The sequence below is a fragment of the Pleurodeles waltl genome, chromosome 5 (genome assembly GCF_031143425.1).
Source record: "Pleurodeles waltl isolate 20211129_DDA chromosome 5, aPleWal1.hap1.20221129, whole genome shotgun sequence".
Lineage (NCBI taxonomy): Eukaryota > Metazoa > Chordata > Amphibia > Caudata > Salamandridae > Pleurodeles > Pleurodeles waltl.
This window is the reverse complement of record NC_090444.1, coordinates 234,829,632-234,849,672: the sequence shown is the minus strand read 5'-3', so window position 1 is coordinate 234,849,672 and position 20,041 is coordinate 234,829,632.

Below are 20,041 nucleotides of genomic sequence, written 5' to 3'. Positions count from 1 at the left end.
CCAGTCGTCCCCGTCGTGGAGCTCCCCTCGCCCTCCGTCTCACTGGTCCAGTCTGACTCTGTGGCATGGCCCTCCTGGGCAATGTGAGATGCAGCTCCCTCCTGCCCCGATGCCACTTCTCCTCCGCCTGATGATGCTGATGCACACAAGCACAGAAAGACAAACAAAAAGGGGGGGGGAGAGAGAAATAAAGGGATATTGAGTACATGGATCTCCGGTACAGTTAGCGGACATGACAGACACAGATGCCCCCTGCACTAAGTTGCGCACTTGGGGTACGCTACGCATTCCGTGGAACATGCCCTACACGCCTAGAGTTGACAACTGCACCCATGGATGACACGGCCCAGGGATGGCTGTACTGACAAACTACTGAGGGTTTGTGGCTGGGGACACAGGGGCTTACGGGGGTGCCCAGCCTATAGATATCGCCCTGGCCTAGGGGGACCCCCAGCCCTCCTCCCCCACCCAGACACCTCCACTGTGCGACAACAGAGTAGATAATGCTTGTACTCACCCCCTTGTGTCTGCTGTGCTGCCCTCACGCGCCCATCCAAATCAGGGTAGGCCACCGCCAGGATCCGGAACATCAGGGGGCTCAGTTGACGGCAGGCACCCCGCCTACGTTGGGAGGCCATCCCCAGCAGAGACTCGGCGGTCTTCTTGGTCCCGCGGCGGATGTCCTCCCACCTCTTGCGGCAGTGGGTGCCCCGTCGATGGTGGACCCCCAGGGCCCGGACTTCCTTGGCGATGGCACGCCAAATCCCGATCTTCTCATGGGCGCGGACCTATGTGACACGTACAGGGAGGGAGAAATACCACGTTCAAGTTACTCAGCATTTTCCTTTCCAGTGGCCCAACGCCCCCCATCCCCGCCAGGCCCCCCGCCAGGCCCCCCGCCAGGCCCCCCGCCATGCCCAACATGCCCCCCATCCCCGCCAGGCCCCCCGCCATGCCCCCGCCAGACCCAACATGCACCCCATCCCCGCCAGGCCCCCCGCCATGCCCAACATGCACCCCATCCCCACCAGGCCCCCCGCCAGGCCCCCCGCCAGCCCCAACATGCCCCCCATCCCCGCCAGGCCCCCCGCCATGCCCAACATGCCCCCGATCCCCGCCAGGCCCCCAAGCCAGCCAGTGGCCCCAAATCCAGATAGAATTAAACTCACTTGTTGGTCTGGAGGACCGTAGAGTAGCGCATACTGGGGGAGGACCCCATCCACAAGTTTCTCCAACTCCTCTTAAGGGAAGGCAGGGGCCCTTTCCCCAGTCGCAGCAGCCATTGTCCCTTCCAGACCGAGGTCACAGCAACACTTGCAGTATAGGTCCTCTCCTGTGAAAGTTCAAGTCGCAAGTGGATAAGTAGATAGAAAATGGCGGTCACGTCCGCGGCGGTGCGTACCGCGGCGGTGCGTCCCGCCACCGCCGGCGCCCTTCGCCATTGGCTCCTGAAACCCATAGGCTTCAATGTTAACCAATGCGGCTTCGCGCCGCGGTCTTCGCCCGCCGCCCGCCGCGGTGTGCCACGCCAGCGCATTGACCTCACATCCCATTGTCACACTTCACAGGTCAGGCAGCCGCCATTTCCAGGGCCCACATGGCTCAATTTCAACTGCGTCACACAGGCCTAGGCCTTGCATAGCCACTCAGACACGCCATTCACTGCATAGAGAATCGTATACTGTGCTAGCTGTGAGTACGTACCTGTGGGTTGCCTGACTGTGTGCTCCATGTTGTCCTTCCTAGGCACCGTCCGCTGGGTTGGGCGAGGAGACGGATGAATCCTCCCGTGTACCGACCGCTGGTGGACCTGTCGACAATGGAAGAACGCCACATTATCCTGACCTACCGTCTTAACCGTGCCACTATCCATGAACTGTGTGCCCGGCTGGAGCCCGACCTGATGTCCCCCATCCGCCAACCCACAGGGATTCCCCCTCTGGTGCAGGTCATGTCAGTACTCCATTTCTTGGCAAGTGGGTCATTTCAGACAACCGTGGGAATTGCTTCCGGGATGTCTCAGCCCATGTTTTCAAAGGTGTTATCCAGAGTGTTGTCTGCCCTGATGAAATCCGTGAGGAACTACATCATTTTCCCTGAGGTGGGCGAATTGGCTACAGTGAAGGGTGATTTCTACGCCCTTGGACATATTCCCAACGTAATTGGTGCCATTGATGGGACCCATGTGGCTTTGGTTCCCCCAAGAGACAGGGAGCAGGTGTACAGGAACAGAAAAAGTTACCATTCAATGAACATCCAGGTGGTGTGTTTGGCTGACCAGTACATCTCGCATGTAAATGCCAAATTCCCAGGGTCAGTGCATGACGCCTACATCCTGAGGAATAGCAGCAACCCTTACGTGATGGAACAGCTACAGAGACACCGTGTATGGCTAGTGGGGGACTCTGGGTACCCCAACCTGTCGTGGCTACTGACCCCAGTAAGGAATCCCCGGACCAGGGCAGAGGAACGGTACAATGAGGCCCATGGGCGTACTAGGAGGGTGATCGAACGCACCTTTGGCCTCCTAAAGGCCAGGTTTCGCTGCCTGCATATGACCGGTGGATCCCTAATGTACTCACCTAAGAAGGTGTGTCACATCATCGTGGCCTGCTGCATGCTTCACAACCTGGCTTTGCGCCGCCAGGTGCCTTTCCTGCAGGAGGATGGTCGAGACGGTGGTGTTGTGGCAGCGGTGGAACCTGAGGAGAGTGACGAGGAGGAAGACGACGGGGCTGAAACAGACAACAGGGACAGAATCATTGAACAGTACTTCCAATAGGACACAGGTAACATTTCAAAGATAATTTAGTAAATGTTAACTACTCTGCAGCATCTCTGCTGCCTGTCTATTTGCCCCAGTGTATGATGACTGAGTTTTGGCTTTTCCCTCCCTATTTCAGATCTGGGGTCCCCACTACGAGTCCTGTGCTTCGTTTCCCCATGGACTACAGCTTTGTGGCAGCTGTTTGTTGACTTCACCATGTACAAGGACATATTTGCACTGTCATGTCAATTACAATCTATTGAAATCACAGCCAGACTCCTGATATTTTGGTGCAAAATAGGTGTTTATTGAAGTGCTCAAAATGGGATGGGTGGTTTCAAGTGGGTGGGGGCTATGGTGAAGGAATGTCCATGGCAGAGTCCAGAGTAACAGTCACACAGGTGCATTGTCCAGAGGCCTGTGGAGAGATGGAGCATGGGCAGTTCGAGGATGGACAGGGTGACAATGTGGGACAGTGGGATGACATCAGGTGGTATCCATTGCTGGCGGGGGTCTTGACATCCTACTCTGTCTTGCGAGGTCTCAGGGCCCTCTTGCGGGGTGGTTCTTCTCCTGCAGGAGGTGGGGGTCTGGTGGGCTGCTGCTGTGCGGGGGCCTCCTGTCCACTAGCGCCGGCGGAGGTGGATGGCTGTTCTTGGTCCAGGCTAGTGGCAGGGGCCCTTGGGTGTTGTTCAGTGTCCGCCCTGCTGTTTACGAGGTCCTGCAGCAGCCCTACCATGGTAACCAGGGTGGTGTTGATGGCTCGGATGTCCTCCCTGTACCCCCGATAGTGTTCCTCCTGCAGCACCTGGATCTCCTGGAACCGGGCCAGTACCGTCGCCATCGTCTCCTGGGAGCGGTTGTATGCTCCCATGATGGTGGTGAGGACCTCGTGGAGAGTGGGTTCCCTGGGCCTCTCCTCCCCCCCCTGTGGCACAGCTGCCCGCCGAGTTGCCCTGTTTCCCTGGGCCTCTGCCCCCTGGCCGGTGTGCCCACTACCACTGCCCCCAGGTCCCTGTTGTTGTTGGGGTGGTGGGTTCTCCTGGGTGCCCTGTAGTGGTAGACACACCGCAGATTGACGCGCCCTGGAGACAGAGGCATGGGCCCGCTGGGTGGGAGCTGTGCTGGTGTTCCCAGAGGGGTTAGGGTCTATAGTGGCCTGTGCCTGTGTGAGGGGAACCGACTGTCCAGAGGTCCCCGATGGTCCGGGCTGGTCATCGGTGTCCAGATCGACAGAGCTGCTGTCATCGCTGACGGCCTCTTGGGTGGGGGGTGTGGATAATTCTGGCCCCTCCGCCGCGGTGTGTTGACGGTCGGGTCCTGCAGGGGTATAGAGGTATGGTTATAGTTTCAATGTGTGGCATATGGGTGTATCTGTGGGTTCCCGTGTCCCCAAGTGCTGGCATTCGTGTGTGGGGGCTTTGGTGAGGGTGGCTTGTGTGGGGGATGTGTATATGCATTGGGCATGCTTTGGTGATGGGTGTCCATGCTCAGTGGACGCATGCAGGCCTAGGTTTTGGGATGTGTGGGTTGTGATGGTGAGACATTGGCGGGGAATAGGTGTGCTGGGGGTGGGGGTGAGGATGGTGGTGGGGGTGAGGATGGTGGTGGGGGTGAGGGTTGGGGTGAGGGTGGGGGTGGGGGTGAGGGTGGGGTTCGAGGATGGGGGTGAGGGTTGGGGTCTGATTTGGCATGCAGGTGGGGGGGAAGCAGTATTGAAGCTTCAACTTACCAGTATCCATTCCTCCGCCGACTCCTGCGAGGCCGTCAGGATGCAGGATGTTCAAGACTTCCTCCTCCCATGATGTGAATTGTGGGGGTTGAGGTGGGGGTCCTCCGCCAGTCTTCTGCACGGCGATGTTGTGCCTGGATACCATGGAACGCACCTTCCCCCGTAGGTCGTTCCATCGCTTCCTGATGTCTTCCCGATTTCTGGGGTGCTGTCCCACTGCGTTCACCCTGTCGACAATCCTCTGCCATAGCTCCGTCCTCCGGGCAATGCTGGTGTATTGTATCTGTGTGCCGAACAGCTGGGGCTCTACACGAACGATTTCCTCCACCATAACCCTGAGTTCTTCGTCTGTGAAGCGGGGTTGTCTTTGGGGTGCCATGGGGTGGTGTGTATGATGTGTGGGGTGGAGTATGTGTATTTAAGTGAGTTGAGTGTGGTGGTGTGTGTTGTTTTGTGTGTGGATAGTGTGTGGGTGATGGTGTTGAGTGGCTGTGGCTGTTATGTTTTGGATGCTGGTGTCTCGCTCTTGCCTTCTTTACGAATTTTTAAGCGTAGGGGTTTGTGGGTGATGTGGGTGGGTGTTTTATATTGTATTGTGTGTGTGGGAGTGGTGTGTGTATGTGTATCAGGTGTGTGGGATTCAAATCGTCCAATGTGGGTGAGTTTTGTTCGTTTGTGTGTATTCTGACCGCGCCGGTGTGTCCCGCCAATGGAATACCGCGTTTGAATGACCGCTGCGTGGATTCGTGGGTCGTAATGGCATGGGCGTATTTCTGTTGGCGTGGCGGTGGAGGTTTGGTCACCTCCACCTTTCCGCCGACCGCTGGTCTGGCGGTCTGTTGTGGCGGTCGGATTTTCGGAGGTTTGCCTTCTGCGGGTCAGAATGACCGTGGCGGGTTTCCGCGACCGCGGCGGGATTATGGAGGATTTCTGACCGGCGGTAGGCGCCTTTTACCGCCGAGGTCAGAATGACCACCAGAATCTTTGAAATACAACGGTACAAAACTGATTAACATCAAAGCCAGGCCACAACTCTAAAGCCACTCAATAACCTACAGTGGTAAAACAAAGAGGTTTCATAATAACACATCTCCATACAAGTGTTACGCTGAATTCTAAAATCCAGAATGTACCTCCCCTAGTATCACTCATTCACAAGTCCTTTGTGAAGTTCTCGCATCTATCCTGAAAAAAAAATTGATGATTTCTAACATTGGCCTCTATCTCTCAAGAAGTCAATGTTCTATTTTGTGCTTGTCTTGGTAGGTCTGATTACTTTAGTACATGTTCTGCTTCTAGAATTTCTAAATACTCCAGAGTATGTTAACATGCTGTTCAGACAACTTGGTCTTTTCTTGCAATGATCCTATTGAATTTTATTCAGACTTTCAATAAAAGCCTATAGAAGACACATCGAATTTGCATTATTTGTTCAATATTTTTGTATTTATGAGACAAAAGTTGATGGGGGCACGGTGGCCGTAGGGCTGGTAGATAATATTACATTACTATAATTAATTCTAGAAATGATTAAAGCATATACAGTGATTTTTAGATGATTTTGAAGTTTACAGAAAGAACATTGTGGGGAAAAAGGTATACTAAAAAAATTGTGGTACAAAATGTTGAAAAATGTCTTGCCTTATAGGGCAAAGGTAAGTGTACTGGAAGCAGGGATAAGGGGGCATCCTCCTGTTAAAGTAGAGAGCAGCAATTATAGTGAAGTGAATGATGGGCAGGAACTAATAAAGGGTTTTTAGGATTCTGGAATGGCAGTGTTAAGAGGTAGTGTGAGGTTGGTAGGGTTGAGAGATTTGCAGCTTTAAAAGTTAAGTAGGACTTTTAGGGTTCCGGAAAGGATAGTGTTAAGGTATAGTGAGGATTCATAGAAGGGTACTTGACAATCTACATCATAGTCAACATTAAATTGTGACTTGGTCCTGGTCTACTGTGACCACTGACTATCAGTGGCACTGTGTACTTCTTGGCGCTAATCTTACTTTAAAAAATCAAACCTCAGGACCTTACTTAATTTCTGTCATTTTGGTGTCATTTTGTTTTTCAAGCTGTATTCTATTCTCATAATTCAGTTTGGACTTTTTACTGTTTAGCATTTTCACTTTATTCATTCTTACTGCATAATACTTTACACACTGCCCTAAGGAAAGCCTGTTTGCTCTGTGACATAGCTTCCAGGGAGGTGAGTTAAGTCTAATTTAGTAGCTTCAAGGGTTGAGGCTGACAAGAGTTCTGGTTATTCCTTGAGAGGGTTAGTCATTCACCTCAGATAATAAGCCCCTGTTCTCACTTTGGTTCCAGTGGCAGGACCCAAGACGTGTTTTGCTAAACCACAAAGTAATTTAAGTTGAATTTAAAAATCCCCCTTCAAAAATTGACAGGAAAAACTGTCATTTTGGATGTTGAATTAGATTTTGTTTTTAATTTGGTCATTTTTGTTTTTGTCCTAAATTCATTCTTGCCCTCAATTTCTGCACCTTCCAGCTTTGAAAACCTTGAGATGCATCTGGCTAATATGAAAATCCTTAGAATGGCAAAGCCTAGTTGCATGTGCACGCAAAGGGGACTAAGATGTCAGGCAGCCCAAGAAGGAGGATTATCACATTGCTCTCAGGGCCTGGGAGTAAGCCATAGGCGATAGTGCATCTCAGAGGAGAATGATGGTGAAGTGTAAGAAACAATTGAGGATGGCATTGAGGCAGACCCAGTGTAAGGAGAGTGTCCTGCCCAAGGAGCAGGATCACCTACATTGTCCAAGGCAGGGAGCAGTGTGTCCTCCCACAGTTTATCCCATCAAAGCTGGAGGGCAAACAGGTGGAGAAAACCTTGAAGTTGCAACTAGCTATCCTTGCCCTTCAGTAGAAAAATGTGGCTGCAGAGGAGGGAGATCCCAATGCAGCCATAATGCTTTCACTGGAGGAGAAAATGTTGTGCACAGGTCTGGAGGAGAAGAAGGCCCTGCTGGCCCATGAGAGGAACCCGAATAAGGTGGACTTGAGTTCTCAAAGTTCCTTTGAGTCTAGTGAGGATGGTACAAGTAACAATGATGTGCCTAGGAAAGGTAAAAAAGTCAGCATTCCCAAAGAGAAGTGGTTTGCAACATTTGAAGTGACTGTGCGTATGCTCAGATGGATAAACGAAGACTGGAGGTCTAGTCTTTGGGAGCACATGCCCATCGCTGAGCCTGATACTCTGTTAGCCCTAGAGGTAGCTGACCAGATGAAGTATGTCCCCTTGAAGCCTTTCTAATTAAGTTTCATCTGACCCATGAGAAGTATCACATGAAGGTCAAGGATAGATAGAAGCAATCACACCAGTAAGGAGTGGAGTTTGTGGATTCTTACAGTAAGGCACTAGATGGGTAGATGAAGGGCAGCAAAGATCATGATGGGCTGTACAGTTTGATAATGAAAGAGCACATTTTAAGTAATTGTTTTACAGTCATGCCAGTGTCTGGTAGATATCATGGTCACTATGCCCCAAGAGGGAATGAAACGTACCTCTGTATCAGCACCAGAGTGTCCAAAAAGGCACCTGGAAGTGACCACAGAAAGAGTGGTTCATGTCCCCCTCCTTAGAGGGAGTAGTAGACAGGATAATACCAAGATGTTCCTCAAAGGGCCCCAAACCCAGACCTAGTCAGAACACAAAAGGAGAGGCTATGATGGACAGAAGAACAGGTGTCCTTTCACCCACTGTGGCATTATAACTGTCTCCAGTCAGAGTATAAGAAGGGAAACTCTGTGTTGTGGCGGTCTGCGGCTGAGCTGCAATACATCTAAACACAGTGGGTGGATGTTGGAAAATGGGTTATTGGTAGGGCAGGTAGGTACCTACACCTAGCAACAAGCCACAAACCTCCACAAAAGTACAGTTAGGTCTCAGTAAATTAATCCCAGCTCTACCCTTGGTAGCTTAGCATCGAGCGTCAAGGCTTAACTTAGGAGACAAAGTGTAAAGCATTCAAATATCACAAAACAGTAATTAAATAAAACACAGGAAACAGTTTAAAAATCCAAAACCAATTTATAAAAATAGCTTATATTGTTATCTTTAAAATGACACAAAAATGATTAAAATCGGTTCAGGGGAACCGGAGATATGAATTTTTAAAGTATTATTATTTTCTAGCGCTTAGAAACAAAAAGCGCCAATCGGGTCATCTGATTGCACCAGGACCGGGACAAAGTCACACTTTCAGGCCGACCGCGATGGAGCCCTGCTCGGCTACAGGTCGCGGGAGGCCTCGGTTAAAAAGTTACCTTCTGACTTAGTCTTTATTTTGAAGTTTTTCTTCACCGGGACGAACCTGCCAGTTGGATCCGACCTCCTGGAGCCCTTGTCCGGATACGCGAAGTCGGTTTCCTCGGTGGTGATTTCTACCTTCGGACTTAGTCGTTTTTTCGAGATGAAAATCCTTCGACCGGGGTAAACCTGGATCTTGATCCGACGTCCGTGGAGCCCTTCTCGGATACGATGGCTGGAAGGTCCCGGTCAACTTTTTACGTTCGGACTTAGTCTCTTTTTCGGATGTTTTTCTTGACCGGGACGAACCACGAAGTCAGGCCGGGTCGCGGTTGAGGCAAGCCGGCTAGAATTTCCGCGTCGAGTCGGTCACTTTATGGAGCTTTTTTCTAAAATTTCTCCAATCTTTTCCAAACTTCTGGGGCTTCACCCAGATGTTCTTTTAAGGTTCTTTTGGGGTCCACAGCTCACCCCAAGGGTCCAGAAGTTCTGTGATGGTCCTTGGGAAGTGCGGACTTCAACTCCCAGAGTGCACCTGGCGCAAACTCCTTTTTGGCCACTGGGCAGTGGACAGCTGGTCACTTTTTCAGGAGTTGGTGCAGGGGACTCTGGTTAGCAATTTTTCACCTGTAGCAAACAGGGAGTCCCTCCTTGAACCAGTGGAAGCCAGGCAAAGTCCTTCTTGTGGTGAAGCCCAAGTGTGCAGCTGGTGCAGTCTTTCTGAGTGCAGGGTCCAGGTGCAGGCCAGGGGTCCAGCAGGGCAGTCCTTCTTCTCCTTGTAGTTCTTTCTTCTTGAAATTTGGTGGGGATCTGAGGCGTGGGTGCAGGTCTGCCAGTTTTATCCTTGCTCCTGGGTGAAAAGCAGGGGGGCCCTGGTCCTCCAATCAGGGACAGGGTCGTCCCCCTGTGATGACCACTTCCTGGGAAGTGTGGCAAAAATCCATCCCAGAAGGCAATAGTCTCTAAAAATCCAAAATGGATGAATCTGATTTTTGGAGGAGAGATCTGGCTGAGCCCACCCACTGGTGTGGCTAAAAATCATAAACACACCCCTCTCCTGCCCTCTCCTAATCTAATCAAGGGGGCACCTAGCTGTCTGGGGTTGCAGGATGTGGGGGTGTTGCTGGGTGCTCCAGATGTCCTTCTCTGCCTTTGAAGACCAGTTTGGCAGCCCTCCCCCTTCCTGCTTCCCCATCTGCTGAGGGGAGATTCTCTCCCCCAAGCACATTCCTTTGTGTAAAGCCAGGCCACTTCACACCTCATTAAAGTGGCCTGGCAGAAGCTGCTGCAGGCTGGCCAATCAGAGCACAGCAGCAAAAACAATGCAGAGCTGAAATTGGCAACTTTTTAGGTAAAGTCTAAACTTTTTACCTGCACTAGTTATATTAAATCCAACAACTGGAAGTTGTGGGATTTATTATAACAATCAATTTGATACCAAATTCTTGGTATGTAACACTTAAGGAGACTTTAAAATTTTAAATAAAGTCTGCCCATTCTAGCCTATGAAGGCCATTTACTTCAATGAGGGAAAAACGAATTTGGCTGTTTTTACCTCACCAGGGCTTATAAATCTATTTTTATAAAGTCCCTGCTTATAGTTACATGGCACCCAGCCCTAGGGGCACATAGGGCACACCTTAGGGGTGACTTATATGTAAAAATAAGGTAGTTTAAGACTTTGGAAGTACCTTTAATTCCAAAGTCGAATTTGCATATAACTTTAATTTAAAAGCAGCCAGCAAGGCAGGCTTGCTTTTAAAATGACACTGGGCACCTCAGCAATGCACCTAGGTGTGCACCACCTATGCTGTGGTCCCTAAACCTACATGCCCTACCATATACTAGGGACTTATAGGTAGGTTTACTTAGCCAATTATAATTAGCCTAATTTGCATATCCATTTTACACAGAGCACAGGCCCTGGGACTGGTTAGCAGTACCCAGGGCACCATCAGAGTCAGGAAAACACCAGCATAAAGTGGAAAATGGGGGCAAAAAGTTATGGGGCCTCTGCAATCAGCCCCAGTTTCTCACAGTGGAACACTGCCATCAGAGTGGTCTTCTCTGGCCCGCCATTGACGCAACTTGACGGTAACACTGGCAAGATCTAAATTAGTCATATTTACCATTTTACTCTATTTTGCTAATTCAGGTTAGGATTTTTATTGTTTTGCATTTTAACATTATTATTAGTTTGGTACTGCATAACTACTTTACATATTGTCCTTTGTTAAGCCTGTCTGCTCTGTGCCACAGCTACCAGGATGCTGAGCTCAGGTTAATGTACTGACCTTATGGGTTCACCTTGGCAAGGGTTGTGATTATTCCTTGACGTGGGTAGTCACCTAATGCAATAATAATGCAAATTCATACAGTAGCATTAAGGGGTGGTTCTGGTTTTAAGGGTTCAGAGATGGGTGTTTTATGTTCCAGGGAAGAGAAGTGTTAATGAAGTATTAAGGGTTAGTAAGGGTTTTTTAGGGTTCAGGAAAGGGTTATAGAAACATAAAGGAGGCTATTCCCAATTACTTTTTTGTCTCCTCCCAAGTGACTAAAGTTTCATTGCATGCAGGTAGTAAAGTTGACTCCCTCCAGAACTTTCCAAAAGTCACCACATTTTGGGGGGGGGAATTTCTGGTAATCCACCTCTGACTAAAAGAAAAAGTGAAACAACTGGGTCTCAATGACACGTAAGGGACAGGAGCTCTGACAGGCATCTTCACCTGCGTTTTCTTACAACTGTTGTTATTGAGGTAAGCCCCTGAGTTCCCCATTCTGAAAGTGGCACTCCAACTCCAATGCTAGGAATGGGGCTTTGCCCTATGCAGCTACACAACTTTGTTTTCTTCTCTCACAATTGAAGAGACAGGCGAATTGGTGAAATGTGAAATTCTTTGACAGTATTGCAATCTAAAGGAATTACAGTTGTTAGATGCAGATCTTAGTGCTTTTTAATGTCTAGTGTAGGTGACTTTATAGAATGCTGGATGAGTACAAAACCTGATTCCAACATAGGAGATGTATCTATTGACCATTTGGCTTGTGATCAGTGCTTGAGTGACAGATCACCAGGTGCTTAGTGGGAACCATCTGACGACTCCCTTGAAATGTTTGAGGTCGTGGAAGCAGATAGAGACATGTTGACATGCTTATACATCGATACATGATTGTCGAGCATGATCCCTAGGATCCTTGCAGAGTTCAACAGGGTGGTCCTAGTTCTGGGGCCATCAGGCTGTGGACCAGAGGATAATTGACATAATATCAATGCACACAATATCAATTCACAAAAATATCAGAAAATTAGAATATCGGAAAATTAGATATTTTTGTGAATTGATATTGTGTGCATTGATATTATGTCAATTATCCTCTGGTCCACAGCCTGATGGCCCCAGAACTAGGACCACCATGTTGAACTCTGCAAGGATCCTAGGGATCATGCTCGACAATCATGTATCGATGTATAAACATGTCAACATGTCTATATCTGCTTCACAACAATATCAGCTTCCTGTACTTAACTACAAAAAACACAAATATCTGCAACAAAAATATCGCTGTCATAAATATACGTTTTTACTGATATGGATAACAAAAATATTGTTAACAAAATTATCACAACCTTTAAATAAACATATAAATGTCAAAAATGAACCATAAACAAATGTAACCAAATAAATCACTCAAAATTAAACCAACAAGATAAAAGCCACACAAATTTTAAAAACTTGCTAGTAAAAAAACTAGAAAAGCTGCAAAAATAGGAGACTCTGGTGCATTCTTGAACCAAAGCCTATAAGAAGAGTACAACTACCTTGTAAAGTAAGTAAAACAAATATTTAAACTAAAACATAAACTTAGTTGAAGTTAAAAATATCAAATAACAAATAATTAACACAAAAGTAAGTATGTTTGAATTATTAATAAACTGGAAAATATCTAATAAGAACATATACGTACGTGTAAAACAGAAAAAAGTATATAATTTTGTATGTGAATAACAAATATATTATACATTTTCAAATAGTAATAATTTGTACTACTACACTATTTTCGACATAGTGACGGAAAGCGCAAGATATACCACATCACAGAGGGGAAAGCAATTCTTATCTCAAAGGGGCTACATTTACAACCAATAAAGTACAAGAGTGGAAACTGAAAATTAAAAATGTACTAAAAATTACTACAATACTTGCTGTGGGAGGGCCACAACAATAGATGATGTTGTAATTAATGTAAGGGAACATAACCAGCCCCCAAATAAGACAGAAATAAAAATAAGACACAAATTGTAAGATATAAGAGAAGCAAACACTAGCTCCTAAGAGCCCACAACTACAATCCTAACAGACACAGGGCCTTATTTAATTCTGGGGGAAGGAATACTCTGTCATAAATGTGACGGATATCTTGTTTGCTGTATTACAATCTCCATAAAATATATACCTGAATCGTAATACAGTGGACAGGATATCTGTCATGCTTGTGACAGAGTATTCCCCTCCACTACAATCTAAATCAGACCTATACTCCCTAAAGTCCTCTAACACTGGCCAACTGCCAGCTATACTCACCTTAAAACGCTTAATTGCATGAACTAAAAAATCCACCAGTAATACCCCTCCTGCCCTAGAAGGTACTGAATTAGCCCAATACCGAAACACTTTGCAACCACACATGATGAAGAACCCTTCCTCTGACATGATACCCTGAACAATGATAAACAAAGCCTAATATTTTCTACAACAAATAACTTACTACAAGTAAGCTATTATCAAACTATTTACTCAGATATACACCATACATGGTGAATATCAGAACATAAATATACCACTTATATATGCCCTACTACCTAATAAACAAAGTAGCACTTGCTACAAATTGTCAAACCACATTAAAATTAAAACAACTAATGCATATATAAATAATAATTGATTTTGAATAACCCATGATTCAAACCTTTGTAAGACCTTACCCACATAAGGCTGCTACCACCATTTCTCTCAAAGATATTGAGACATCTCCAACAATCTTCATTAAGTATAGAACATGCTACAGTCAATTAGCCTTTGAAATTAAAGCAAATGATTGCAGTAACCTATATCCCTGTCACAAAAGTAGCTAACCACTACAAGTTACTTATAAAAAGTACTTTCTATCAACAAAACTAACACATACTAAATCCCCTAATTGATTATTTTGAAGACACTCAGGTTGCCAGACTGCATAGCTCTGGACACAGATGCCAATCCAAATTTCAAACGCTATGTTGTCTACAGTATAACTGAACCATGGCACAGGAATCCAAAACAAACTGCATAGAAAGGATGGCACAATGCCTTCCAGACCACCCTAGGCAGGACCCAACCTATGCCTATAAACTTATAGAAGCCCTACAAAAAAACAAAGGAACAAATGGAACAATCAGTAACTGAAAATAACTCAGAAATTAGCAAACAAACCAATATAATGCACAAAGTGTTACTATGTAAAGTAAACGTATGTATAAACAACAAAGGAGTACACTGCTTAGACTCAATAGCCTTTTTAAAATACAAATTAACCTACCAAAGCCCCCAAAATGAAACACAAAATCCTAACCAACATAAACAAATTATTTTAGGTAAATAATAAACATTATTTTTAATATCAGCCAAAAAATAAACAACACTATATTTTGAAATAAGACTGGTGAGCAAAAATATTATGCATAATATTTATATTAAAAACATGAATCTCGCTACCCACAAACCTCAAATAAAACATAAAATGTATCATAAAAATTAATTACAACACCTAAAATATATTTTAACAAATATCAATCACATAAAGCTGTCATATTTCACAAAATACAATATATCCCACCCAGAAAAGATTACTTAATTAGTACCTACTGTTCTGCAGCTGCAAATTATCTTCCATAACCATGTAATCAAAAAGTTTAATTTACGGGGGGCCTGGCCAACTGCTGAGCATTAATCAGTCTCCCGCAGCCCCATCGAGATAGATTTGGGAGTTGGTGGCTCCAGGGATGCCATAGAGCCTTTTGAGGGGTCCCGCAGTGAGTGACAGATGGAATAGCGAGAAATGGCCTTGCATGGCATGGGAGGCCATGACCTCTCAGCAGGCAGATGAGTGAGCAGCCGAGCATGGTGCGGGTGCGAGACGCAATGGAGGATTCCGCCTGCAGGCAGCAGCATAGTATCCCCTGAAGTGTCCGGAATGGTGGCCACCACAGGCCTTGGCTCAATGGAGCCCCAGATGAACAGGAGCTGGGCGGCAAGGCCTGACACACAGCTGGCCTCTGCTGCCTTTCATCCAGCAGTTGAGCCGGCAGCGGACCATTAAGAAGGCTCTAGGTGCCTTGATGAATGGCACCTGCAGGCAGCAGCATTCTTGAGTGGCCCTCAATGAGACTAGAGTGGGGCTGCTTAGGGACCAGAAGCTGGCCACTATTGTGGTCATCCATAAACAGGGGACACCACCTGATGAATGCACCTCATATAGAGCAATCTCACTACTAAATGCTGAGATTAAGGGCCAGATGTAGCAAAGGTTTTTTCCCATTATGTGTCAATGGGAAAATGAGTTTGTACATATGGCCCTAAGATCCTGGTAAAGGTGCTGGCTTCCTGACTGATCAAAGTGAGTACTGCATTGGTCTAGCTGGGCCAATCAGGATTGATGCCTAATAAAAGTACCACTCTCAACCTGAGGTGCCTCTCTGGTGTACTGAGCCAGACACCCATTCTGCAGGAGTGCACCCTGGAGCTCTCGTTAGACACCAAAATGGCATTTGATGCAGTGGAGTGGGCCTATATGTTTTAGATGTTGTTGAGAATGGGTTTTGGCCGACGCTTTGGACAATGGACGTGACTGATATATACTGACTCGTTGGCACAGGTGAAAGTAAATGGGGGGAAAAAATCCTGGGAATTTGGGCACCAGCGAGGCACTAGGCAGGGCTGCCCTATGTCACCGCTAATTTTTGCCTTGGCGCTGGAGTCCTTGGTGGCCTGGATCAGACAGGACCAGCTAATCCTTGGTTTGCACAGGAATGACCACTGTGAAGAAAAAAATACCACTGTATGTGGATGATGTTCTGCTGTATGTGATGGATCCCAAAAATAGACATAATAACAAATGCAGGTAATTACTAAATTTGGCTACTACCTCAGGGCATACTATTAATTAGCAAAAATCCTTACTATACAATCTGCAGAGAGGAGTAGCACGACTGCTGAGTGACTATGAGGGGGAAATTGCCACTAAGGAGTTTCGCTATCTAGAAATCGATGTCACAATGGCCTCAGAACTGTTCTTCCGCAGTAATTCAACACCGGAGCTAGAAAGGATAAATCGGGATGTCTGATATTAGGGATCCCTATCATTGATGATCAAAGGTAGAGCCACTCTTTTAAAAAAATAAAAACCTTACCCCATTTCCTGTACGTCCTGCAGTGCATGCCCTATTCATTACACAAATAATACTTTTAGGCAATTGAGGGCAAACTTAGGCCATTTCTCTAGGATGGGGGCCTGGCTCAAATAGTGCTGTACAAACTCACAAGGGGGTGGTATGAAGTGGGTAGAGCATTACCTGATGTTCAAAAGTACTACTGGGCAACTCATTTGACCACATTTAATAACTGGGAGCCCGCATTCCAGATTGACAGGCTGGTGATGCAGCCAGGGGGATATCTTAGGGCTCTTTATGGTGGACCTAGGAGCACTACCATTCATGGTCCTACGGCAACAGTAATAAACCTTTGGCACACAGTAACACAGGCCATGGGCTTGAAGGGCAGGCTCACACAAGCGACACTTCTCTAGGAGTCCACAGATTTGGGTACTCTGGGAAAGCAACCATGGTTCAACAAATGCAACCTAATTTGTCTCTCCAGGTGTGGGACCTATGACCCAGAGGGACATTATCCCCTAATCTGATTTGCAGTGAGACTATCTATTAGCGCCCACTGAGACCTAATGCTACATACAGCTACACTTCACACTGAGGGCAGTACTCTCAAGAGGAGCGGAGCTCCCTGAGTCTTTGCCCCTTAAGGACAGATTGCTGTACAAGTATACACCCCAGAAAGCCACGTCCCTGACATACATTGTCCAATAAAACACCTGATACCCTGCTGCATCTGAAAGAGCAGTGGTTTCGGGACTTGGAAGGCATAGACGATGATGAGTGGAAAAAGGCCCTAGCGTCCCCTGGGAAGGTGGCTATGGTGGCTATTCAGGCTGGTTTCAGTCTAGTCCAGCTAAAGATCCTTCACTGTTCATGCTATACTCAGACTACAATGGTTAAGATGGGTAGGGTGACGAATGTGTGTTGTTCGTGAGTATGAGGACAAATTGGCACACTTTATTGACATTCATGGGTTTTATAATGTATGTGAATGCCAAAGGTGTGTTGGTGCTGAATATTAGTAAACATAACCTGTGGCAAGGGACAAGTTGCACCTCTCAATTGAACTGGAGAACAGCCAGGTTTTAAGCTGTTTTCTAAGCCTTACAAAATTGGACTGGCCTCTCAGATATTCTGAAAGTCTGTTCCACAGTTGGGCTGTGGTGTGGATAAAACGTCTGCCACCCCACTTGGCGCTCCTGTTTTTATGATCAATTGTTGTTTTAAAGTTGGAGGAATGTAGTGTCCTGCTGAAATTGTACCAGGTGAAATTTATTTTTAGGTCATCAGTAGCAGATCCACACAGGGATTTGCGCACAAGACAAAGGGCCTTAAATCTTACTATTTTTTTCACCACCTGCCAGTGAAGCTCTTTTAAACTCCCAGATACCAACGGACATTTAGGAATTTTCTTTAGGCGTATCATTGCTGCGTTCTGAAGGCACTGGAGTTTTTGTAAGGCACCTCGAGGAATGCCTTGGTCTAAGGCATTACAGTCGTTCGGTCTTAACAACACAAGTGCTGTTGTTACTGTTTTCTGAAGTTGAAACAGGAATATACAGAAAGATCTTCCAAATCTTACGCAGCAGGATGAGGTAAGTTTGTTTAGCTGATCATTAAAATGACTGACAAGAGTCAAAAATTATTCTTAAATTCTTGACTGTAGATATAGGTGTGGGAGCTATTAAGGCCACCAGGATTGGGTCCTGGGTAAATTGTTCCCAAAAAAGAGAACCTCAGTTTTTGCACAGTTCAGCATTAGATTATTAGCATTCATCCACTGGGCAATGTCCCCCATGCAACTGTTGAAGCGACGGGCAATTTCATCCAGATTGTCTCAATTGAACACAATAAATTATATGTCATCTACATAACCTACAGGAGCAAGGCCAAAGGACCAAATCAATTTAATCAGTGGACTACATAAATATTAAACAAGGTAGGGCTCGGTGCACACGGGAGGGACCCACATGGCAGCGAAAGAGGCTTGGAAACAAGGTCACCCAAAGCCACTGAACGTTCTCTCTGGGAGATGAAGGATCAAAAGAGTTTAAGAGCAGAACCTTCAATTCCAATATCAACCAGGTGTAAAATCAAGATTTCATGGTTAAGAGTGTTGAAGGCTGCCAACAAATCTAATAGGATCATGGAAGCCTTCCCACCTGGGTCCAAAATACCTCTTACTTGGTCGGTGTCCACAACTAAGGCTGACTCCATGCTATGATTTGGTCTGGAGCCAAACTGCTCCAAAAATTTAGAAAGGATGATGTGCATATGTTTCTCTAGTACCTTTTCAAATAGGGGCAAATGGGAAACAGGGCTACAATTATTTACCTCTTTGGGGTCTAGCGTTGGCTTTTTCAGCAGAGGGAGGATAGATACTTTTTTCCACTCCAAAGGAAGCGCTCCAGGTTCCAAAATGGAGTTCTAAAGCTGAGTAAGCGGTGGCAAGATTATTTTAAAAATCTTATGCATTATTCTGGGAGCCCCAGATTTTGCTTTGCCAACCAATTTGATTACTCTTTCTTCTGTGAACAGGGCATGTTTTCCAAGGTCTTTAAACCTAGAACTGTCTTGTATTGATCAGGAGGGGAAGGCAGATTATCCCTGTCATTTAGTTCATAAAAATTGTCCTCCAATTTGCTTTTAAAGAACTCTGCGAGTTGATTGCAGCTGACAAGGAACTGGCACAGAATTGGAGGCTGAGCTAGAGAGTGTTGAAACCATTTTAAAAAGTTATTTTGTTGAGTCATCTGTAATGTATATTTTTTCCAAAAAGTATTTGGTGTTCTTGGCAACAAACAAATTTTTTATTCTTGAATAAGACTAGTGTACATAGTTTTTTCTTTCATTCTATACTGTTTTCATCATATTTATTCTTGCCTTCTGCATTCCCGTTTCAGCTCTAAGCTGTGGGGAGAACCAAGGGCAGAGGGTGTTTTTCTGAAGTTCTTAATGGTTTTCACAGCAGTGTGCCTAATTACCGCCACATCTTACCACTCTGAGCCTATTCCTGACATATATTTGGCATCTCTGAGGATATGTGAATGTGAACAGGCAAGGGTGTCTATCAGATCAGGGATATGGATTTTGTTTCAAGCCTGGACTGCATCTGATTGCTTGTATGATATGTAAAGAGGACAGACTCAAACCTAAAGCTAACTATTTTGTGATCTGACCACGTGATGGAAACAGTGTCATTTACCGTCAGTTCATGCTTCTTTGAAAAAATGGCATCCAGAACATTGCCGGCATTGAGTGCAAAAGTGCACCTGTTGGGGAAGAGTGAAGCTGTTAAAGATATCTAATAATATCTCTGTTTCTTTACTGGTCAAGTCCTCTAAATGGGAATTAAATCTCCTAAAACAGCAAGATTAGCATACTGAATAAAGGGTTCGAGTGTGTTCCCAAAAGAAGCTTGTTTTTGGGCCGGGTGGTCTATATATCAACAATTCGCTAAAAAATGATTCATTCTGTAGTTTAAGATTAAACAACAATGCTTTGCAACCAGTAATTGTGACTGACTCACATGATAATTCCAAATGTTCTCAAAAGACCAGAGCAAGGCCACTCCTTACTTGCCAGTTCGGTCTAATCTTTTGATGGAGTAGCAGTAGGTAAGGCCTCGGCCAGATCCGAGTTCTCATCGGCCTAGGTCTCTGTCATGAAGTCTATGTTGGGTACATGGTTTTCTACATAATTGAAAAATTCAAATTTATGTTTAATCAAGGAGCGTGTATTGAGCAAGATGCGATTCATTCTTATAATATCCTCATCCCTTTTTTTCATATTTTATGAGCATGCCCAGAGATACAAAGATTTTGGGCAGCAGTGGTATCGTGTAAGAGCAAGG